Below are 25473 nucleotides of genomic sequence, written 5' to 3' on the forward strand. Positions count from 1 at the left end.
ATAAATCTCTTTTGGGGATTTTTTATGATATGATTTTTGAGTCAGTTCTCTGTCGTCCATTGAGAGAGCCGGAGTTTGCCCCACCATTTTTGTTGTTGGAGATTTCTTTGCTTTTCTCTTGTTGAGAACGTTGCGTTTGCCTCTCTCTCTCTCTCTCTCTCTCTCTCTCTCTCTCTCTCTCTCTCTCTCTCTCTCTCTCTCTCTCTCTCTCTCTAATACATATCAGGTATCCTCAGAATCTGATACGTATGTTCTTATCTAATCAATATTCTCTTTTATTTCCAGGTACGCTGAGCTATTGCTTATTATCCAGACTGCGAGAAGAGGTAAGGTTGTAGGTTTAGAATCCCTTTCTCACACATGTGCGCGCGCACAGAGTGTGTGTGTGTGTGTGTGTGTATGTATGTGTGATTGCATGTATGTGCGTATGTATATTATAGTTTTCTAATTGTTTATTTGACGTTTATCTAGTTCATTTGCCCATCACAGAAATCTAAATTTACCACAGTTATTCATCCTGATAAAAGCCACTGTACAAGGCTACTTTCAGTATTGACATCATTCCCTGTAAACGTGTCCCATTCCTGATTCCCTCCCCATCAGTCACTCTTAAGTTAAACCCCAAAAATGAAGCATTGATCGCCCGATGCAATTTTACAGGACTTTAGTTTCTGGTCACGTTTCAAACACGATTGATGACCAAGATTTGATGCACGTTTGCCTGATAATTTTTTGTTTAATTCCATTTAACGGGTGGCCCTGTGGATCTGGTTACTGGATTAGTGTTTATTGATGTTTTTTTTTTTAGATATTTATAGTTTTGGGGTTTGCTGGGAAGGGAATAGTTTTTCAGAAGTTGGGTTTTTGCAATGGCGCTGGTTGAAAGTGTCAGCTCTCGGGAAATATTTTTTTTTTTTTTACATCTCCTGCAGAGAGAAATATGGACGGATTTCATTGTTCCTTTGTTATTGTTACCTGTCTGTCTATCTTACCTATCTGTCTGTGTATATATATATATATATATATATATATATATATATATATATATATATATATATATATATATATATATATATTGCTATACCTCTTCACAAATGATGACTTGATAACCATTAAACATGGAAGCAGACTATTCAGTTTAATCCTTATTATATCATTTAGGTCTGACCTCCTTACTGGTAAGGCCAGATTTTATTTATTTATTTATTTATTTATTTATTTATTTATTTATTTATTTTATTTATTTATTTATTGAACACAAACATTCACTCTGCATGTCCCTCTCCTTCCTTAATTGAGCTGTCGACATCTCAATCCCAGCTCTTGTACAGGCGACTGGTTCTGTTCTGTCCATCTTAGGCATTATATCCCACACGAACAGCAGAGAGCTCACTCGGGAATCCTTTGGAAAGGAAACTCCTACTTTACAGGACTTTATAGAGCCTCAGTCACTTAAGGAACCCACTTCTTCTTCTTCTTCTTCTTCTTCTGGAAACTTCTTTAAAAAACCGAGCAATTGGCTGAGTGCCCAGGTTTGCTTATCCTGCTGGACTCTTGCTTTATGGCCACTTTCCCCCACTTTCTTTATGGGAGAGAGAGAGAGAGAGAGAGAGAGAGAGAGAGAGAGAGAGAGAGAGAGAGAGAGAGAGAGAGAGATGACCCAGTTAGAGGATGAAGAGGATCTGATGCTCCTTAAGTCTCCCTTGGAAGGTTTCATTTGTTTGTTTTTTTTCTTGTTTTTGTTTTGCTTCGTTTCAAGGTCAGCAGTTTGTAATTCATGTTCCTGTATATATATATATATATATATATATATATATATATATATATATATATATATATATATATATATATATATATATATATATATATATATATATATATATATATATATTTATATATATATATATATGTATATAGCCTATGTGTTTGAAATTTAAAAGAAAGTTCATCATTTTCGCATATGATATTTGAAGAAATATGAACAGCTTTCAAAAGAGACCCAAAATTTATAATTGATACATGTATATTGCAGTATTTAACGTCACATACATACACGCTCATACATACATATTCATTCACAGAAAGGATCATTTATCGAGATCTTTTGAAAGGATCCTCTCATTATTCGTATCCTTCCGTCGTCTCCATTACGTAGTCAGAAGGGACGCTGCAAACACCTTTTCCTAATGCCTACAGTGCACCATGTGAGGTGCACTGACGGCACTAGCACCCCTTGGGGAAAAAATTTGCCTAGATCTCAAATCAAGTTGATTTTCTCGCAGGATATTATATGAACCATTTTGAAAGAATTGTTTAAAGAGTTTCTTTTGTTGTTTTTTGAGTCATATTGCAATTAGGTCCTCAAGGGATGCCTGGGTAATTAGTTTCTTTATAGGAAACATCTAGGTTACTTTTTTACTTTAACACTCAGGAATATTTGTTTTTCGTACTCTCTCTCTCTCTCTCTCTCTCTCTCTCTCTCTCTCTCTCTCTCTCTCTCTCTCTCTCTCTCTCTCTCTCTCTCCAGGCGATATCTTCCCAAGTTAATGAAGAAGTAATCCTCCTTTTCGAGAGCCTAGTCGCATAGCAGGAGGAAAACTGTTGAGAAATGATGAAAATGGTTTTGTTAAGAAACTGCAGTAAAATGGTTAGCAATGGCGGATGTTGAGGCCTTGAATGGGGTAATATTTCCTTTGGAAATTGATTTTTTTATATAAGTTATGAATAACCCTCGTCTTTTCGTGAGGATTCCGTTGCTTATCTCGGAATTCGGTATTCGCCCTGCAGCTGATAACAGAGCAAAAAATAAAAAGATAAACGAGAAAAGAAGCAGTATTTTGAGAACGCATACTTATGTTCCGGGTTTTCGCTTCCGAGATCCAGTTCATGAGAAAGAGAACTTTATCCGTTCAGTACGAAGGCTCCAGGAGGACTTATGGTTCGTGAAAGGTAAGAGTAATGGCAGTGTTTAGTCTTGATTACTTCTCCCCCTTTTATTCACTTCTCTCTTTCTCCTACCCCTTCTATTCACTTCTCTATCTTCCGAATGAATGTTTGCCCAAGAATTGTGAAAATACTTTGGATGTTCTGTTATCGTCGACATTCTGCTCGGAACTTCAGTCGGAAGATAAATAATCCCTTATTTATTTCGGAAATGAGTGGCCCCTAAAATCCATTTCACTGAAATCGACTAATTTATATGCCTATTTCATTTTACAGGAACCCCAACATCCTATAATTCTAAATTCATTTCTTCTTTGTATATCAGGCCTCGATGTGATTCATTGCCACTTGCACCAGACTGTTAAGACTCGAGGCAAGCATGGTATTATTATTAATTCTTCACTAGGCAAAGGTGTCAGCCAGCATAATAGTCAACCATCTTTCATCCGGGCTGACAACCAGCATGAACGGAGCAAATGGAAAACGTCATATGATGATGAGCTTCATTTCAGGGAATTTCAAAGTGCAGAATTCGGTGTTTAAGAAGACTGTTAATTAATTAAGGTTAATGTCCTATTTATTGTCTTTTTCACCTAGAAATTCTTAGATTATAGAAGCAATTTGTAAATGATAATCTTAGAGATCTACTTCAAGTTTGTAATACTAAGGATATCAAATGATGGAGAATCATTGACAGATTTTGTAAACAAAACTGTTGCTTACTTAGTGGGAGGATGTTTATAATAAGTCTTCAGGCAGGAAGACAGACAAACGTACAGACAGATAACTGGATTAATTTTGATGCTGTGACCCTACAGGACGATTGGGGGCTGGTTTAGGAGTTGTTAGTATGTTGCCAAGTGGGTAAATTAGGCCAGAGCTGGCCAGCCCACGGGGAAAGTTTGTGGGGCAGTCCCACCAGTTCTTCATGGTGAGATCACTGGGTTTATTTTTGTCACTGCTTTATTGACTATTGCATTATCTGTCACCCTTTGAAATCCTGACTTAAATCATCATCATCATCTTCTTCTTCTTCTCGAAACTTTGTTAAACTTGACTTCCTCCTCCTTTTCTGTCCCTCTCCTCAAAGTCTTCCTAACTTTTCTTTCGAAGGAGGAAAGTTTTATCTTTTATCTTGGGAAGGTAGGGCGGTGCTTTCTCTCTCATTTAACATTTAAGCTCTCTCTCTCTCTCTCTCTCTCTCTCTCTCTCTCTCTCTCTCTCTCTCTCTCTCTCTCTCTCTCTCTCTCTTTCTATTTTGTTTCATCACAGAAGTGTATGAAATATCATGGCAAGGCAGAGTGCTTACTCTTTCACATAACGTTTAAACTCTCTCTCTCTCTCTCTCTCTCTCTCTCTCTCTCTCTCTCTCTCTCTCTCTCTCTCTCTCTCTCTCTCTCTCTCTCTCTCAGGAATAGGAATGCAAGAAAACCAGTTGGGATCTGAAGGATTTTGTCCACGCAAGGCCCACCGACCCCAAAGTCCCAAAGAACAAATATACTGCTGAAGGATTAAGATAAATTATTAATTATCAATTATAGATATAGCTTAGGTTCATTAGAAAGTTAAAACCCAAAGGACTAAATTAGACTTCATTTTTCTCAGGAGGAAAATGTTATTTTGTATTTATTTGCTTTTACAATCTATTTTAAATCATAATTTGCTGAAAATAACCTCGTCTTTTCGTGAGGATTCCGTTGCTTATGAATTCCTGGAAAGTCTGCAATTCGCCCTGCAGTTGGTAATAGAGCAAAATAATAAATAATAATAATAATAATAATAATAATAATAATAATAATAATAATCCTTATTTCAGTTCAGGACCATATAAAAGGAATATACAAAGCAGAGACGGTACAATACGCACAGTCTAGGTACACGAGATAAAATGATAGAAATGATAATTGGCAACACCCACACAATTGTTGATGTAGAAGTAAAGTAAAAATAGAATTACAATATTTCCTTTTACTTTTACCTTGTCATGGACGTCGCTTATCATTCAGTTATAATGTTTATAGACTTTAGGAACTGCGCTGCCTTCATTAAGTCTTGTGTGAAGTGCAAAAGGCCTTTAAGGTCTACTTTATATTTCTTGAATCTTCAGGTATTAGTTTTCATTGTATCTCTCTCTCTCTATATCTCCTCGTATTACTGCCTTCATCTTCCTTGTGTTGAGAGAGAGAGAGAGAGAGAGAGAGAGAGAGAGAGAGAGAGAGAGAGAGAGATTAACCAGGTTAACAGAAGCATACTCGTATGCAGAGTGTAATCTGCTGGAAAACTTCAGAAATTAACACCATGAAATGCACCTTGTTAGTCCACTGGATGATTTACCAGTTTCGCCTCTTTGCCAACCTTTCCCTAGCAATACCCTTTCCTTCCAGGGGCTTAGGGACCCTAGACCCATGGGTCCCTAGTTCCTAATCTCATGGGTCATCTGTTATACCCCTGAATGGCACTAAAGTCCAGTGTCACAGAAGGACTTTCCTGCAACACGATGTCGCCGTCCTTGAAGTCGAAGTTCTGGCAATCGTTAATTCCTCCGGACTGTGTCCTTGTTCTCTGTGAGTGTTGGTGTTGGGGGAGCGAGTGGAATTTGGGGAGTGGTGGAGTTTTGGAGTTGGGTGGGGAGTGGCTTGATGTATTGCTCTTCTCCCCAGAGGGGGCGTTTAATTACCATTAAAGTAGGAGGCAGGAAGGTCATAAATAAGATTATCTCTCTCTCTCTCTCTCTCTCTCTCTCTCTCTCTCTCTCTCTCTCTCTCTCTCTCTCTCTCTCTCTCTTCAGAGGCAGACAGATAATTTTATCAAGAATACTTGCAATTATATCGCTAATAAACATACAGATAGTAGTCAATTGGTAATCATGATATATAATTGAGACTTGAAATATCTTATTCTGCATTGAGCTTTGCACAGCCATTGGAAGTTTCCAAATAAATTATTTACTAAAGTTTGTTCACCTGGAGGCACTACCAAGAAATCTCAATGTAAAATGGAATGGCTTCAGAAAGCAACAAGACAGCAGTCACTGGCACCCCGTTCATTCTGTAAGTTATCAGTCAGGGATGAGCCTCTTTTACAGACAACTTACAGAGGATGTGTTCTCATGTAAGTATGGGTAATGCTCAGAAGCTTTACCATTTTTATTGGAAAAAAGCAAAGTCATCATCAGGACCATTGTAGTCTCATTACCTTATGATGATGATGAAGAAAGGTTTAATAATACCATACTGTAAGTATTTATTGGCTCATAGTCCTTAAATATGAAGCTTCAGGGCACCTGCAGTTTAATAGAGATTGGCCTAACATTTTCCCTTGCTGGTAATATTGATTCGTGGGGTTTTACAGTTCAGAAGCTAACTACTGTCTTTTGCTAAGAAAACTGATCTCGTATTTATCATTTTTGTTCATTTTCTCCTCTGGCTGGCAATATTCATTCATAAGATTTTAAAGTTCAGGAACTGACTGCTGACTTTTGCAAAGCAAGTCGTTCTCCAATTTATAATTTTTATTCATTTTGGATCTGTTCTTTTGGAGAACCTTTTGTAGCACCAGATTTCTTCCTTGTGGATTGTTGTCTCAATCTAAGTTATGTAGATAATGATCAGCTTTCTTCTTTCACTGTGGGACATTTTTAAAAGTTTAAGGATTTTGACAGCTTCCTCATAGACTTTTTTCCCCTATCTTGAGCAGTGTTATGGTGTTCCTCATTTCTTTTGATCTTTACACTTGTCATATGGGAATGTCTCACCTAAATTGCAAACTCTTTCCCGAGTCACATTCACTCGGTCTTTCTCCTGGAAACGTTTTATTCATTCTGCTCGTTTTAGGCTTAAGGACACTTCAGGTGACATTAACTTGGGACCCTCTCTCCCCTGTAGAGACAATGTAACATTAAATCCTGGTCATCTTTATTGCCACACCACTTGGCTTTATTGCTTCCCTTGTAAGTTCTTTATCTTTGTATTTTTTAGAATTTAATCACCTAGAAAGTGGATGTTAGTACATTTTTCGTGATGTAATGTAATTCTAGAATTTCAGAAAGGTATCTCGTGTCGCCCGTAACGCAGCTAGTGTGTATATTTTAAAACAATCTTGTGGAACAGTATGCTCTTTTGTAGTGGTACCGTCAGTTAATACCACACAACAGGGACTTGATATCACGAATCTGCAAGAGCAGGAAAGTTGAACACACATGAATGGAATTGAGTAAAATGACAGTGAATTCACGTAGGCAAAATATCAGGACACTGTCTTACGTAATAATTACAATTAAACATAAGTAAGCGAATGAAACTAAAATGTGTCACTGTTGATCACAGTTCCACCACAATCAGAATCACGGGAATCTCTGAGGGAGAGGAACAGGAATATGGCTGCAGGAATTAGGAGAACAGGTATATAAGCACAGGTAGGATATAGTTAAGGGGCCGACAAACAACTTCCGATCACATTACCTTAGGTCCGTGGACAAGACGTGAGGTTTGTAGAGCCAGGTTTCTGCTGTAGGGCGTCAGTGGAAGCGTTGTCAATCAAGGTTCCCCACAAGAGAGAAATTCGACGAAGTGTAGGGGTGCTGGAAGACAAGTAGGGCATCAGCGCTCAGAAGTGAGTAGCTGGATATGGCAGTCTTCAGCATAGCAACGTAGGAACTGCGTAAAGTAGGACTCGAGCCTAGTCTCTCAGCGACTTCTGGACCAGGATATGTCGTCAGGTAATTAAGCAGGGTGACGTCTGTGGGAGGCGGCTAGGAGAAGGAGTTCAGTGGCGTGAAGTCGGGAGAATAGACTAGCAGAGTAGTGTGAGGTCGACTAGTGGTGATGTGTGTGTGTGTGTATGTATGGTGCCAGGAGGTTGACGTTGCAGAGTGGCGTTGTAGAGATAACTAGCATGGAGTATACTAGCAGTGTGACTTCTGAAGAGGAAGCAGCAAAGAATGGCTTGTCGGGACCAGTATATATTCCACACTCTGCTGGCTACGGTTCTATTTTGGCACTTCTGACAGCCTCTTCTTAATGGGTCCTCCATTGTCTCCTCGCAGGGCGTGTCGTTAATCTGGCCAGGTACCTAGAAAGGTCATTGTATGGCGGCCAGATAAAGTTACGAGAGAAGAGGTGTCAGTGGGGTGACAATTAGATGGGAGAGTCGAGGGATTTGTAGGCAGGGATGCAGGTGTTAGTAGGTGGAGCTGCAGGTGCGGTTCAGGTCAAGCAAGGTGACCCTTGATGGCAGCACAGGTAGTTGGGGAGGGGGAACTCAGAGAAATGTGAAGGAGCACGCGTGACTTTGGAATTGAGAAGAATGGTAACAATAGAAGGAACTCTCAAAGGGAGCATGCAACTTGCAAGCGGCTGCTAAAAATGTCACCTTAGGAATGCATTACTAGGGTCAGGTAAGATCAGTAAATGACTCACATAAATTTTTAATTTTTTCGCGTTAACAGCTGAATGAAGAAGCTGAGAATGGATTGTGTTAGCATCAAGTATTGATGTAAATCTTTATATCCATTAGGTAATTTTCAGTTCAGATTTGGAGGGAAGAATATTACAACAGTTTTATTTAACATTTGTTTTTTTAGAAATCGAATATTTCAGGCAACATATTGAAATAAAATGTTAAAAATCAGCAAAACGAAGATGTGCACAGACATTCCAGCCGTCACTTGAATGTAGACACATTCAATTCACGTCGTTCATTTATCCTGTTACTGCCTTCAGTCTCTCTCCTTCCTCTTCAGTCTGTCTCAGTCTCTGCTCTCGAATCCCTTCAATAAAAAGCACCAAAAACCTTTTATTTCCCTCCAGGCCTTTTTTTTTTTTTGCCCCTTTCCTGACAGAAGACAAAGGTTGGACAGGGTTTTTTTTTTCTGTGTACCTGATCTCTCTCAGAAACTCCTTAGATATTCATAACGCTTTTGTTCTTTTTTTTTTTTTATCTTGGAGGGTCGCGAGGGGCTTTTCATCCCTTATGCATGGATTTCTTCTCTCCTTCCTCCTCCCCCCCTCTTCCTCTTCTTCTTCTTCTTCTTCTTCTTCTTCTTCTTCTTCTTCTTCTTCTTCTTCTTCTTCTTCTTCTTCTTCTCTATCCCATTTTATTCCATTTTCCAAGGATGATAAAATGAGCAGTTGTTTCATTCACTGTAAAACCTTGGCTCTGTCTCCCTGGCAGCGCTGTTAAATTTTTACGCTCGCTTATAATAGAGAGAGAGAGAGAGAGAGAGAGAGAGAGAGAGAGAGAGAGAGAGAGAGAGAGAGAGAGAGAAAGAGAGGATGCCAATGAACCTTTTGAAGATACCGTTTCAAAAGCACCTTGCTCCTTTTTTTCCATGTCGTTTATTGCTGACAATTATTATGTTACGGTTTTGTCATCTGTCTGCCTAGTCTACTAGCTTCTTCTTCTTCTTCTTCTTCTTCTTCTTCTTCTTCTTCTTCTTCTTCTTCTTCTTCTTCTTCTTCTTCTTCTTCTCCAGGATTAGAGAAGAGAAGTTTGGTCCCCCGTATGGACGTTTATGGCCCATAGTTGTGTAAGAGGACTCCAAAGATGTCATGGTGCAAAAGTGCTCTCATTCGAAGACTGCGACTTCAATAAGAGGTGCGATGTGCCTAGAGATGGAACCCCTAATCATGAACTCTGTTTGAAATACCCAGAATTTCTAGTGTCATTACTTTTGAATTTAATCGAAAAAACGAATATTTGAGTAACCTTATAAATAGATTTTTTATTGAGGAAATGAAGTATATCCTCATCACAGTCTGTCCTCTGATGGTCACTGTGATAGCAGCAATGTGCTTAAATTCTCCTTTCAGAGAATGAGAAGTTATTAAGAGTTTTGGTTTCGCGGTTTAATTAGCTCGTTAAAATCCTTCCCCCGGCCCCAATTACCGCCCAGTTATTAGTTTGGTCTTCGCTGATCGCTGTTGATATCTCTCTCTCTCTCTCTCTCTCTCTCTCTCTCTCTCTCTCTCTCTCTCTCATTAATCCTCTTCATTTGATTTGCCTGGTGGATTTCACTGTAATATTTGATTTCTTAAAACAATAGCTCTCTCTCTCTCTCTCTCTCTCTCTCTCTCTCTCTCTCTCTCTCTCTCTCTCTCTCTCTCTCTCTACATTTTGGCTCTTCCTTCTCTGTGGGGAGGACTGGAGTCCTTCTGAGTGTTTGGTATGGATCATTTATTATCTGCAATCGATACGTGTATGAAGACAGATATAAAAATGCCTATTGAGGATATATCAGGTACTCCGGCATTTGCTCTGTTTTAACACAACGAGATCAGGTGGTTGTCATTGTCGATTTAATAGCATTGGGTATGCTCTGTACTGTATCCCAATATATATTATATATATATTTATATGTACATATACATACATACATACATACACACACACACACACACATACATATATATATATATATATATATATATATATATATATATATATATATATATATATATTATATATTTATATATATATTATATATAAATATATTCAGTATTATATATTTAGATAATATTATATATATAAATATATATAATATATATATTATATATATAGGTAGGGGTGGACGGGTGACCAGAGTCCAGTATTAGTGAGTTTTAGTGTCACTGTTCAACGTGATAGTGTGATTTCCTCTCGGCCTAAGCATTCTGAACGATCATATTTGGACAGTGGGAATTGCGTTTCAACTGAACCAGTCATGCGGTCGTGATTGCTTTTTTTTTTTTGACCAACTTTCTTTTCCAGATTTCAATTAAATCTGCAAAAGTTCATTCATCCACAACGTAACGGCCTTGATTGGGCTGGGCGCTTCTTTTTTTGCGCATGCGCGAGAGAGTTTTCTCATTTTGTTTTGAGTGGAAATTGAAATTGTAAAGTATGGTGGTCCTACCAAATTTTGGATTCGGTTTTGCCGTGATGCTGGTTATGATTTATAAGTTGTGTGTGTGTTTGTGTACAAGTAGCCAATTACCTCATTAGCGAGAGACCACATATCCCCTTGAGGCGTAAACCCATCGAGGCTTCGCTGACCTATGCAATGAATGATGTACCTGATGGTCAGTTGACGGCATTGGGTCGCAGCCTTAGGTTGGAAGGGATGGAAATGGAAGGAAAGAAGGAAAGAGAAATTGACGAGCTTTAGCGAAGTTCTGCTTTGGATTCCACACCGTCATATTTTGATGAAATGAAAAATAAAAGAATGTCCTCGGCAAGGTAATCCTGTGCCTCTTGGGAGGAAGCATTCACCAGAATCTCGACAGATTCCTTCTGAAGGTAAAATCGGATATTCCTGAACGGTGATGACTGGGTGCGCCGTCTTATGTTGTAAATTGCATCAGCTGGTGTTGCACATAGAGTCATCCTATATCGCAAATCCTTCGGAAGCGACTGATTCCATCTTTGTTGTCGACGTGTGTTTATTCTCCTAAAGTGTAAATAGCGAGGAAAAGGCTCTATGCACCAACACACAGTGATTTCATTTTTCAGACAGAAATGCCTTAACTTCATCGTAAGTCTCTCTCTCTCTCTCTCTCTCTCTCTCTCTCTCTCTCTTGTATTCTTACACCTCAAGGCCTGTGAAATCAACTCTTTCTTCTTACAGACTCTCTCTCTCTCTCTCTCTCTCTCTCTCTCTCTCTCTCTCTCTCTCTCTCTTCTCTGCTACTAGAACATAACAGAGCAAATAAATCACCTACCAACAAGAAAGGATAATATTTTAGACCTAGTATTTGTGAATGAGGTGAACTATGTTAAAGAAATAATAGTATATAACACGAGTATTTCTGACCATAATGTCATAGAACTAACAGTCCGTTCCAGAACATATGAAAACAAAGAAAAGCAAGAGACGAAAAAATGGGAAGGATATGGAAAATACAATTTCTATAGTAAGAATATAAATTGGTCAAAATAAATGAAGAATTAAACAAAGAATGGGAAAACATATTTGTAAGTGATGATATACAGGTAAATACCGATATATTATATAAAATATTGGAAATAGTGGAAAATATATACCGAAGAAAAAAGTAAGCATCAGTCACGAATTTTAAGAGACAGAAGGATCTTGTTCCAGAAAATTAGAAAGTGGAAAAAGCTCTTATTAAAAGAAAAGAATGCATGGAAAGTGATGGAACTAAAAGTAAGATAGAAAATGCAGAACAAAAGATTATGCAATCAAAAGAAAATGAAAAAATGGAACCTAGAAGAAATGACACTACAAAATATCAAGCAAAACCTAAAATTTTTTTATTCATATGCAAAAAGATGAATAAAATAAGAGTAGAAATAGGCCCTCTAAGAATTGAAGGGCGATTAACGAATGAAAAAAGGAAATATGTAACATATTAGCAGAAAGATATAAGAGTGAATTTACACCTAGAATTGACAATGAAGATGATGATACAGAAATAAGAGATGAAAATACTGAATTTATCAGATATAGATATTACAGAAGCCGATATTGTGCAGGCTATTAATGAAATTAAAATGGATCAGCAGCAGGACCAGATGGAGTACCTGCCATATTGTTAAAGAAAATGGTTCATTCAATCGCAAAGCCTTTTAGCAATATTATTAAGACAAAGTATAGATACAGGCAAGATTTATGATCATAAATTAGCATATATTTCCTACTTTCAAAAGTGGTTCAAGACTAGAGGCAAGTAATTATAGGCCTGTTAGTCTGACATCTCATATTATGAAAGTATATGAAAGGGTAATGAAAAAAAAAATATAATGAAACATTTAATGAAAATAGATTGTTCAAATATAGGACAACATGGTTTTGTACTGTGGAAAAAGTACACAAACCCAACTGTTAGTCCACCATGAAAGCATATATAAAAATATGATAAATGAAAAAGATACAGATGTGGTTTACCTAGACTTTTTGCAAAAAGCTTTTGACAAGGTAGATCATAATATATTAGCGAAAAAAATTAGAAAACATAACATTGTTGACAAAGTAGGAAGATGGATAAAAGAATTTTTGCAAAATAGAAAACAGATAGTGATTGCAAACGATGAGAAATCGGATGAAGCTTGGTAATATCCGGTGTACCACAGGGTACGGTGTTAGCTGCGTTGCTGTTTGTGATTATGATTGCAGACATAGACAGTAATGTTAAGGACTCAGTAGTAAGAAGTTTTGCAGATGACACAATAATAAGTAGAGAAATTGCTTGTGATGAAGATAGGAACTCGCTACAAAGAGACCTAAACAAAATATATAAAATGGGCAGAGATAAATAGGATGGTATTTAACTCTGATAAATTTGAATCAATGAACTATGGTGATAAAGTAGGAATGCTATATGCATATAAAGGACCTCATTAATGAGACAATCACAAACAAGGAAGCAGTTAAAGACCTTGGTGTGATGTTGAATAGGAATATGTTATGCAATGATCAAATAGCAATTTATTGGCAAAATGCAAAGCAAAAATGGGAATGTTGTTCCGGCACTTCAAAACAAGAAAAGCTGAACACATGATTATGCTTTATAAACGTACGTACGTAGTCCACTTGAATATTGCAATATAATATGGTACCTCACACTACCAAAAGGATATTGCACAAATAGAGTTGTACAAAGGTCATTTACAGCTAGAATAGAAGAAGTTAAGGACCTTGACTACTGGGAAAGACTACAATTCTTAAATTTATATAGTCTTGAAAGGAGAAGAGAACGCTACATGGTAATTCAAGCATGGAAACAGATAGAAGGAATTACTGAAAACATCATGGAACTAAAATTATCAAAAAGAGCAAGCAGACATGTAGATTAATAGTGCCAAAAACTATACCAGGAAAATTAAGGAAAGCACACAGGACATTAATCCACCACGCACCAGCATCGATAATGTCTATTCAATGCGCTACCAGCTCATCTGAGGAACATAACAGGAGTGAGCGTAGATGTGTTTAAGAATAAGCTCGACAAATTCTAAGATGCATCCCAGACCATCCAAGACTGGAAGATGCAAAATATACCGGAAGATGCGTTAGCAACTCTCTGGTAGACATCAAAGGAATTTCACACTGAGGGACCTGGGGCAACCTGAACGAATTGTAAGGTCTGTAAGGTAAGGTAAGGTCTCTCTTGTATTCTTTCAAGGCCTGTGAAATCAATTTTCTTCTTACAGACTCTCTTCTCTCTCTCTCTCTCTCTCTCTCTCTCCTTACTTATTAATGAGGCTGTCTCTTGTATGGGAGAATCAACATACATACCCCCTGTCTGTTGTATGCAGGAATTGAAAAGTTTTATCCACTTCGATTCTCGTCCTCAGAGGCAGAGCATTATGCCGCAATAGTCACGGGTTTTCTTTTCGATGTTTGTTATAACAGGAAGCTGTTAGAGGTTCGTGTGGAAAGGTTATGTAATGGGGATGCGAGGAGCGATTCTGTTGGGTTGGTCTGTAAAGGAGTCTTTGCTTGTTGTAGTGTTTCATTGCTTTTGTTGCTGCCTAAATTTATAAATGTATGTATGTATAGATGTATAAATGTGATTTCCTTTGCTATTCCTTGAGAGCAACAGTCGTCAGATTGCAATGTTGATTTTTCATTTACATTAACTCTTATGTTTTAAAGTGTGGTTTTCATTTTTTTTTTTTTTTTGTCACCAGTGCTTTTATCTCTCTCTCTCTCTCTCTCTCTCTCTCTCTCTCTCTCTCTCTCTCTCAGAGTCTTCACTTACTTACTGTCCAAAAGGCACTATTGGTTTTATCCCCCAGTTGAAATTAACCTCATTATCGGTCTAGTAATGACATTGGGGAGTGTGAGAGGCCTTTATTAAAGTTCTGTGGCTGTCGAATTCAGGCAAAAGATTCGAGGCATTGTCTCGCTGTCAGGTCAGTTTTGTATTCAGAGAAAGTGCAGTTTTATCAGTGGGTCTGTGAACTGAGACTTTACCTACTGTATTCAAGGAAAATACAGCTATATTGAATTCAGATTTAAATTTACTCATGAACAGGATTTACCTCTACGGAAAGGCTATCTGTTTCTATATTTGTGTCTTGTTATCAGGAATGAATGAGACACAGAAACCGTTTCACCGAAACTTCCTGGGAAGGTCTGCCATAAACCTCTTGAATAGAGTTTTTGTAACAATCAGTCCCCGATCCTGAAAGACAAAGGTTTCCATATTATAACTTCTTGGTCAGGTCTGCAAGTGACAGGAACATTCAGCCGAATAATTGTGGTAATATTTGCAGGAGGAAGAAGACGCAAAGATTCTGTTCACCAGAGAAGAACTTTTTGAGGAGTTCTGAAAGGGTTTTTGTCATTCACAGGCCCCAAATTTCTTCCAGCTAATCCATTTTGGGCCTTTTTGTTCTCACCGGCACTGGATTCACTTCTCCCTCTTCATTTCAGCTCATTTTATTTTTATGGAATTTTCTTAAGCCTTTGTTTATATTATATTATATATATATTATATATATATATATATATATATATAATATATAGAATCTAACATAAGTTATCATGTCTTCGTGGAATCTGACACAAGTTTACTCATTTCCTAAAGAACCAATCAGTTCTATGTAAAGGTTGGTGACTCTCTCTCTCTCTCTCTCTCTCTCTCTCTCTCTCTCTCTCTCTCTCTCTCTCTCTCCTATAAATTCATTCAATCCCATTGCTGTCTAACCCAAAGGCAGTCCATGTCAATTGCAACTCGACCCATGTTTAAGAGGTAAAGGTTTCTTGTTATCGAATACCGGTATTATATGAAGTTACTTCGGTTGTTTTGAGAGAATTTTTCAATATTTCTAGTTTGGCTGTCTCCTTTTTCATAAGGAAATTATGTCTGATTATTTTCTTCATTCTTAGATCGTTTTTTGGGTGTCCATAATGTCCATGTCATGAGGGAAAGCACCTCTGAACCAAATCTGAATCGAGGTTCTGATTTTGTCCTTCGGGAACGAGTTTCCACTTTCCCAATATCCAGTTATTGGTTATTATTATTATTATTATTATTATTATTATTATTATTATTATTATTACCAATCGAGATTTCAGTTTTCATTGCAAGGACCTTACCTTACAGACCTTACAGTTCGTTCGGGTTGCCCCAGGTCCCTCAGTGTGAGGCACCTTTGATGTCTACCAGAGTGGGGTGGGGAAAAACGGGGACGGAAGAAGGGGGCAGGGGAGCCAAGCCCTCAACATTGTCTTGGGCAGTTCGATTAAGCAAATCTGAATTCTCCTGACTTTGCTGTTAATTGTATTTTTTGCAAAAATAAGTCCTGTATCCTCTTTATGAGGGATTTTTTTCCCCGCGGGGGAGGGGGGGAGGTCTTTGGACCCATCTACTTTTGGAGATTTCGGGTTTTAAAATTTTTATATTATTCTGTTGTTATTCCTTCTTATTTTTATCTTTTCATTTCTCTAACTTCGTATGTGGACTTTTCCGTCATATTAAATACTTTTACCTTCCGCTTTTGTTTGTCTCAGTGCTTGGAGAAATAATCAATATATTTCTATTGAAGTGTCAGGATCTATACGGAAAATATCTTTATAGACTAAATACAGGTTTCCTGCTCAGTAAAATTAAGGAAATTGGTCTGGCCAGTATTCGGATGGGGTACCACTCATGAACATCTGACAGAAGCTCCTTTGACTGTGTGAGGGCGAGGGACTAGCAACCTCATTCTCCAGGTCGATTTGGTTTTGAAGTTTGGTAGCCTTTTATTGTTCATAAATTTTCTGGTACTGAAGTGTAAAAAACAGGTATTGCCTGTTTATCTTACATTTTGTGCTTTATTCAGAGAGAGAGAGAGAGAGAGAGAGAGAGAGAGAGAGAGAGAGAGAGAGAGTTTGAAAAAGTCCTTTCCTTAACCTCCTCCTGTCAAGAAAAGTAAAAATAATAAAGAAATAAGTTGCGTAACCCGAAGCAATAGACCAATTTAAATCCATTTCTGTCACCTTCCCCATCAGTCTGTTCCCCAATTAGGCCTTGTTTGATGTCCTTCAGTCATGAGCCAACATCAAAGCACCCGTTGAAGATGACCTCTGTCAGTGTTATTGGCGTTCAGAGAGAGAGAGAGAGAGAGAGAGAGAGAGAGACAGACAGACAGACCTGTCTGGCTAATTTGGTCCTTATGGAAGTTGAGGGACCCTCCCATAGTCCTTGGCTGTTTATTGTCCTCGGCTGTCATGTCCACGTTCATTCAGTTTTAAGATCGGGACGAGCCTTGAGTTCATTTCATGTGGTGTCATTAGAGCCATGAAAATGTTGATGACATGTTGACAAGTGTTGCTGACGTGTTGGAAAGTGTTTCCAACATGTTGACTTGTAACATCTTTAACTAATTGTTGAGGTTGGTTGTCAGGATTCTCCAGTTGTTTTTAAAGTCAGTCATTACTGACTTCTTTATTTTGTTTGTAATCAGGGCGAGGAGTCTCAGGTTGGTTAGGCCAGGTACGACAGGAAATATATAACACGGTGTTTGGTTTCCTTAGAATTTTCTTCTCTGTTGCAATTTAAGGAAGAAAAGCCCATATTCTTTGGAGGGAAAAGTCAACGGTCAAATTGGATAGCGATCATTTTTCTTGAGTGGTTTTCTGGTCTTAGAGTTATTATTATTATTATTATTATTACATTGTCGGTTTTTTTTCTATCCAGTTTCATACTTAATAGCTCTACAAGTTTTGATAAGATTAGTAGCAGGACACTCTCTCTCTCTCTCTCTCTCTCTCTCTCTCTCTCTCTCTCTTGCTGGCTATAAATGTTTCCCTTTTCTTTTTGTGAATAGGAATTTTTGGGATTAGTTTCAAAACAAATGGGCCAGAAGTAATTTCCTTTTAGACTTCCTCAATTTCGTCCAGCCCCATCTACAACCTGGGCTATTTTCCACGACACTTAACTCTCTCTCTCTCTCTCTCTCTCTCTCTCTCTCTCTCTCTCTCTCTCTCTCTCTGTCCATACTCTCTTTCTTCCATCTTATTTTCCACTCTCTTGTAACAATTGACTCATAGTGCAACTGCGAGGTTTTCCTCCTGTTGCACCTTTCCAGCCTTTTTACTGTCAATTGCCATTTCAACTCTGAATGACCTCTTTGGTCCGAGCGCTTGGCCTTTGGCCTAAATCTTGTAGTCTCTCTCTCTCTCTCTCTCTCTCTCTCTCTCTCTCTCTCTCTCTCTCTCTCTCTCTCTCTCAAATTGTCTTTTATTTAGATTATTTAAATAAATTTCTTGTCTGAGTGTGTAATGGTTTGCGCGAAATTGGTGTGAACGAAATGATATCGGTTTGAAAGGAGACAGATAGGCCCAAGGTCTACTGTAGAGAGGATAGGCCTACGGGAAGGAACTCTCATTTTCTTTCATTGCAAGTTTTTGTAACGAGGTTTGTCAGTAAGATTGGCCTAATGCAGTCACATCATTGGAACCATTCTTTTATCTCTTAAGTTCTGTCAACCCTCAGACAAGGATTCTTCGTACAAAACCACAAAAAGGAAATAATAGATCAAAATAGTAATTATTCAGTCTCATCACTATCTAAATAGTATTAGGAACACGACTATTTTTGATCCCCTTAACAAATCTCGCTGTCCGCGTGAGAAACTAGTTCCAGTGGCGTCATGTTGCGTTCAGTATGTAGGTTATTACGTAATACCTTCGGTCTACCTTTTAGTTTTCTGCAGAAGAAAACTATTGTGAAGGCTTTATCTGTCCATCCGCACTTCCTATGTCCGCCCTCAGATCTTAAAAACTACTGAGGCGAGAGGGCTGCAAATTCGTATGTTGATCATCCACCCTCCAGTCATCAAACATACCAAATTGCAACCCTGTAGCCTCAGTAGTTTTGATTTTATTGAAGGTTAAAGTTAGCCGTAGATCGTCCGTCTGGCAGCGCTTTCCGGAGGCGACGTGCAACACACCTTTACAAGCATTTTTTACGTGTTATTTTTATTATGTTTAGTGATTAAAAAAATTTTTCAGCATATTGATGAATGTTTTAAGGAATAGGTCTAGTTCTCGCGTATGGAGTGTAATCGCCGTGGTGGGTCTGTCCTGGGAGAGGAACGGAGCCGTGTTTCCAGTTCTTCTTTGTGCTTATTAATATCATTATTATTCATAACCTTGAGAATTATCGACTTTATGCGACTTTTATTGATATTATTTTTATATTATCGTAGATGTTTTTGCTCTATTGTAAACAAAAATTTTTAAGTATGCCTGGTCGAATATGTGCAAAATACGAGTTTGTAATCAGTGCTATCATTAATTTTAAGCCAATCTCCATTCTCTCTCTCTCTCTCTCTCTCTCTCTCTCTCTCTCGTGAAGTTTTATCCACAGTCTTTAGCTCCATGACGTGAGAGAATTTCCTGTTGTTAGTTCTTTGTGAAGACGAGACAGCATTCATTATAATGATTGTTGCTGGGAGCAAAGTGAGCGCAAGCTTTTAAAGCTGCTGGTCATCAGTAGCGCAGTGCAACAGGGAAAGTGGCAATGCCTGCGTGTTCTGCCTTTTGAAGGATTTTACTTTTAAATATTTCTAGACTCATGTTTTCATTCTTCATTTGTTTTGGATTTTTCATTTCTAGAGTGTTGTATGTGGAATCTAAAACCGTGGGTTTTTCATGGTTTTGTATTGTTTTATTAGGCCTGATACTTTGCATAATATTACTGTTTATTTTTTTAATTCGTAACACATTTTTTATTTCTGATTTTTAAAAGTCCCAGTCATCAGTGGACCGGACTTTTAATGGCAACTCGGCACTGCAAGATATATTGTTTATTTGTTTGTACTGAATGCACAAGGAATTGCGCAGTAAGAATAATTAATTGTCCTGTGGTAAATGCTCTACATTTCTAGTTTAAACTGCAATATATATAGATATATATATATATATATATATATATATATATATATATAGAGAGAGAGAGAGAGAGAGAGAGAGAGAGAGAGAGAGAGAGAGAGAGAGAGAGAGAGAGAGAGAGAATTCTCCTTAGGGAGACACAAATGTGTCTGTTTATCATACTCTTAAGCTTATATCAGCAAATTAGGCCTACATGCAATGATTAAAAAAAAAAAAACAGAAGGGATAATTATTTAATTTCGGCATAACTGGTGCTCCTCTGTTATTTTCAATGACATTATCCAAATTCTCAACAAAACAAAAAAGACGATGCCTCTAAATCAAGCGCAAATATTACCGTAGTAAGAAATGGGAAATGTGTAGACCCATCCATAACTTCACACCAAAGGGTCACTGACGTAGGTGGCGTGGGAGGGTAAGGGGAGGGGGTGTGGGTTGTTTGTTATCGGCCTGGCTGCCGAATTAAAAAAAGCAAGCTAGATTATCGACATCTATTGCCAAAGGGCGTAAGCCCTGAAGGGCGTCTCCTCTCTCCTACTGCTGCAGGAAAGTCAGAGGTGTTGACGTCAAACTTCTCCATGAGCGTTGCAAAGAGCTTTTTCCAGTATATAGGAGACAAGGAGGATTTCAAAGGATTCCCAAGGATTCGGGGGGCCTTTGACGTGACGTGAAATGAATCCTTTCAGGGGAGCGAAGGATGCTTTTCAGGAATGGCTGCTGCTGCTTCCGCTTCCGCTTCCGCTGTGCTCTCCTTACCTGCGGTTATTCTTGGTAGAGAAGATTACTTGCGTTGATGGATTGCACGAATGGATGAACGTTGGATGTGTTATGAATATTAATCTTAGAGCGATGCTCTTTTGTTTTCTTGCAGGATTGATGAGGCTTAGAGGCTGTGGAGTGAAAGGGAATGTATGTCTCTGTCATTCCATTTTGCTTGAAGAGAGAGCAGGAAGGTCTCCTCCCTAATAATAATAATAATAATAATAAAATAGCGAGACGCAGCGACTTTTGGCCTTCTCGGTTATATTCCGCGTAGAAGGAAATGTGTTGGGGCGACCCCACCATTCGCTCATCCCTTTGTGACCTTCTTGGCTCTGCTTCATCACCTCACTCAACTGGATATGACTCCCCGCTGGTGACACGGTGATTGTGTTTGTACGTGCAGGGGAGTGACGGTGGTTTCTTATAGAAAAAACACATACCCGCAAACACACACACACACATACACACATACATTATTAAATATTGATTGCTGTCAAAGTTTGTTCTATCACTTACAAAGAGCACGACCCGTGCTTTATTTAATTAAAAAATTAATGCTGCTCAAGTTTTATTGCCAGAGTATCTGGATTACCGAAAAACTCCCAAGTTGTTGTTTGATTCATGTAAAAAAAAATTTAAATGGCAAGATTTCTATTTGGCCCACCAAATATAATTGTTCGCTCTCTTACTCTTCTGGGCAATTCTGCTTAAAGTGTCATTTGATGTACGGGGAATTTCAGTGAAGATTCTATAGTTGAGTGAAATAAACTGAAAATGGTACAGGGAATCTACTGAGGAATTTGATACTGTGTCCTCTCCTATTATTATTATTATTATTATTATTATTATTATTATTATTATTATTATTCAGAAGATAAACCCCTATCCATATAGAACAAGCCCACCGCAGGGGCCACTGACTGGAAATTGCGTCTGAAAATTATGGATATATTTGTGTGCATAGATATAATATGAAGGTGGCAGGCGGCTGTCTATCTCTAAGAAAATCTCTCTCTCTCTCTCTCTCTCTCTCTCTCTCTCTCTCTCTCTCTCTCTCTCTCTCTCTCTCTCTCCTTTGTTTTGGAGTGAAAGGGAAGAGACCGTTTTCAGCTTTCCCTCTGTCTTAGTCATTTTTGAAGAAAGAGAATTGGTGGACGATAATGAAAGCAACAAATATTAAGAGAAATGGTGGAGCCAAATAATTTTTATGGTTTAATCTCATTTCTTTTTTCTAATGAATTTTTTTTCTTTTATTTCAGGTATGTTCTCTTTTGCAGTTTATTCATGCCATGAGGTAGGGTACTGTGGTAGAACTAAAAATATATATATATATATATATATATATATATATATATATATATATATATATATATATGTGTGTGTGTGTGTGTGTGTGTGTGTGTGTGTGTGTATATTAGCCTTTAATACTGAAGAATGTGCGAATTTTAGTAATACCAGTGTTACCGATACAAATATAAGAGAGAGACAGAGAGACAGAGAGACAGAGAGAGAGACAGAGAGACAGAGAGGAAACAATTAAGTCTAGACAGTTATGTATTATTAGTGTATTTCCATCTTATTTTTTTCGGCAATTTTTCATAAATTCCACATATAACTAATCCCAGACCTTTTAAAATTCGATGGTAACAAGCACTAATTGACACTAATATTGAAGCTCCTCCTTTGCAATTAGAGCAATAACCTTCTCCAATGAGCTCCTGCGAAAATCAGCATCTCACTCATTTTTGTACGGAACTGTTCCTAGGTGACTGTAACATGTGGGGAGAACGGGAGAGCGGTTGATTATTCACAGTGAGAAAGTTGAAGAAATAGAAAGTTGGAGGTGTATTGTTTTAAGGAATGAAAAGTAAAATAGATTTATGATCGAAAATCGTACAATTTTTCGTGTTGCTGTACTTTCTGGGGCAAAAGAATGCCATATGGTTCTTTAGCAAAGATGAGAGAGAAACAAGCAATGTATAATTAGTGGGCATTAATACCCTTCATAAGCAATGTTTATTGCTCACAAAATGAGGACCGGTCCTCATTATTTACAACTTGTAATGATATCATTAATGGGATTTTTATTGGACTAGTGATTAATTAGATGTGTAATAATATTAAGCTTTTGTTTAATTTCACAAGTAATATATTTGCTCATTAAATTTAGAGTCGTCTGCATTATATTTGTGCTTATGTTTTATTGTTAGCCATAACAGTATCATTATTAGATATCATAGTAACTAGAATAAGATGGTCAAGTATAATTTCATCACTTACTTCCAATTAAAGTTAAGAAGATGATAAATGTTCATAATGTTTTATTTAAAATTTCTATCATTTTTTGACATTTTTATCGTAGAAGAGCGAGTCCCTTCTTTTGCAAGTTCCCTGTCATGGCTGAGAACAGCAGAGAGAGTCTAGACTAACCATGTTATATATTTTATATGCCGTACTAATTCCTTCCTTTTCAAGTTCTTTATCAGGGCTAAATACAACAGCTACTAATAAGAGAGAGAGAGAGAGAGAGAGAGAGAGAGAGAGAGAGAGAGAGAGAGAGAGAGAGAGAGAGAGACTAGACTAACCATGTTGTATTATGTTAAACGCCTTACGAACGAATTCTGACTCTCCCCAAATTGTCTCAGCTGAGATAAACGAGGATTATCTCTCTTTGTTATCGACCATTCCTCCTCCCCTCTTCCCTAAGCCTCAATCCTTCTTCCATCCACCCCTACTTAGACGCACACTATCCCCACACATCCAATTCGGCTCCTCTCAAGTATTTAGGATTTAATTTCGAAGTTCCGCGGGGAAATTTAGAGAGATGTCATCCGATGAGGTGGGACCTTTCCCAGCTGATGGAGACTTGATGTATGATAACTGCAGAAGATATCACCGATTATTCACCTGAATAATTGGGAGTTTTTTTGTCCATTTTATTTGGCTTAAAGCTCTTAACAATAACGACTTATTTGATTACAAAGTGGAAATTCTAAATTGAGATATAGTATAGATTCACTAAACGCTTTCCCTCACAGTTAAGTTGAAAATATATTTAATTTTCGTAAATTTTTGCAATAATCAATTGTGATGTGTTCCTTAAGTCCAATCTTCCAGTCCTAGCAGTTTTTTTTCTTTAAGGTTAAAGAACTGACGAGAATATTCGCCCATTCATCGTCAGTCTTGAGGAAATCATTAATGATATTGGAAGTCCTGAATCATAATCGGCCTGAATAGAAGTCTTTACGCTTTCAGTCCTAATTCTGATCTTCCTAAAACCACCTTTGCCGAGGTAAAGGGATCATCTTCTCTCTTTCTCTCTTCTCTCTCTTCTCTCTCTCTCTTTCTCTCTCTCCTAATATAACTCCTCGGTGGTGTCTAAACATATCTAATATTGAATCCCGAATCCAAACAGCAAAAGGAGACCAATCTCTGAATGTCTCTTGCCTCCAGTTCCACGCAGACGCCCTCAGGTAAACACTCCAGTGGGATTAATGAACAGAGAGAGAGAGAGAGAGAGAGAGAGAGAGAGAGAGAGAGAGAGAGAGAGAGAGAGAGAAAGAGAGAGAGAGAGAGAGAGAATCATAGCATCAACATATTGAATCAGTTGAAATTTTTGTTTTCACGCCTTCCCGAAGAGAGAGAGAGAGAGAGAGAGAGAGAGAGAGAGAGAGAGAGAGAGAGAGAGAGAGAGAGAGAGAGATTTGATCTTATTTACGTGCTCGTGGGATCTGTGGGTGTGCTTGTAAAAAGATTCTCCCACTTCATGTCAAGGAGAGAGAGAGAGAGAGAGAGAGAGAGAGAGAGAGGGAATGTAAAATCATCATATTTAATGACTTTGGTGAGTGGGTGATAGGGCACCAGATCAAATGTCTTCCCCCTTCCACCGCCCCTCCCTTCCATTCCCCCCTCTTAATTGATTATGGTGAGGAATGAATAGCTAATTAAATTGTGACCCAACGTCACCATTGATCATGAATGAGGGACTCATTATCATTCCAGGTCCTATCTGGATGGCGCCTTTGGTTGATGAACCTCTAATTCTCCCCCACTCTCTCTCCAGCCTCTGTTTTCCCTCTACAGTTGATTGTTTCTCTCAATCAGTAAGAAAAAAAGAGTGGTATTGCGTCTTTGAGTGATAAAAGATAGTTTCAATCATGGCAAAGATACCTTCGTTCATTATTTACTACTACTACTACTACTACTACTACTACTACTACTACTACTACTACTACTACTACTACTACTACTCTCTCTCTCTTAGAAATTAGTTGGCTTCTAAACAGCTAGGTATATTGCATCAAAGTTTTGCTCGCATGTTGAACAATTAAATCTTCCCTCGTGTGGATACAGTGATACAGCTTTTGATGCCCGTTATTAAAGATCTCTGGATTTTCATTTTGTTTAACCCTGTAGATCTCTGTAGATCCACTCTATTTTGAATATAATTCCAGAGAAAAACCGACTTGTATTGAAGAGAGGTGAGAACGAGCGATGGAAATTCCTGCCCAATTCCATCAAAGGAAGAAAAAATGGTGGATCCGTTTGACTTCTCTTCTCTCTTCTCCTGCTCTCTTTGTGTGACATTCGGTCCTCAAAATTGAATTATTCTGACACTCCCCCTCCCCCTTCCCCTTTCTGGGATTTTTATATATCCGAGAGAAAGATCGAGTTAGATTGGTTCACGAGCAAAAAGTTTTTATCCGTCAGGTGGAACTGGTTTTTGCACAGCCGATGGGAAATTTTTTTTTTTTTTTTTTTACTTTAGACCAGAAATCTTTGTTATAGTCTGATTATCATATCCAGGTTCGTATTTTAATGGCGCGGAATCTGTTAGGAAGTCTGGTGTATAAGTTGAGTTTTAATATATATCGTGTCCCAAAGACTCTCTCTCTCTCTCTCTCTCTCTCTCTCTAGATATCTCTTCTATCTATATATATCTA

Source organism: Macrobrachium rosenbergii, chromosome 45 (assembly GCF_040412425.1).
Source record: "Macrobrachium rosenbergii isolate ZJJX-2024 chromosome 45, ASM4041242v1, whole genome shotgun sequence".
In the NCBI taxonomy this organism is placed as follows: Eukaryota; Metazoa; Arthropoda; class Malacostraca; order Decapoda; family Palaemonidae; genus Macrobrachium; species Macrobrachium rosenbergii.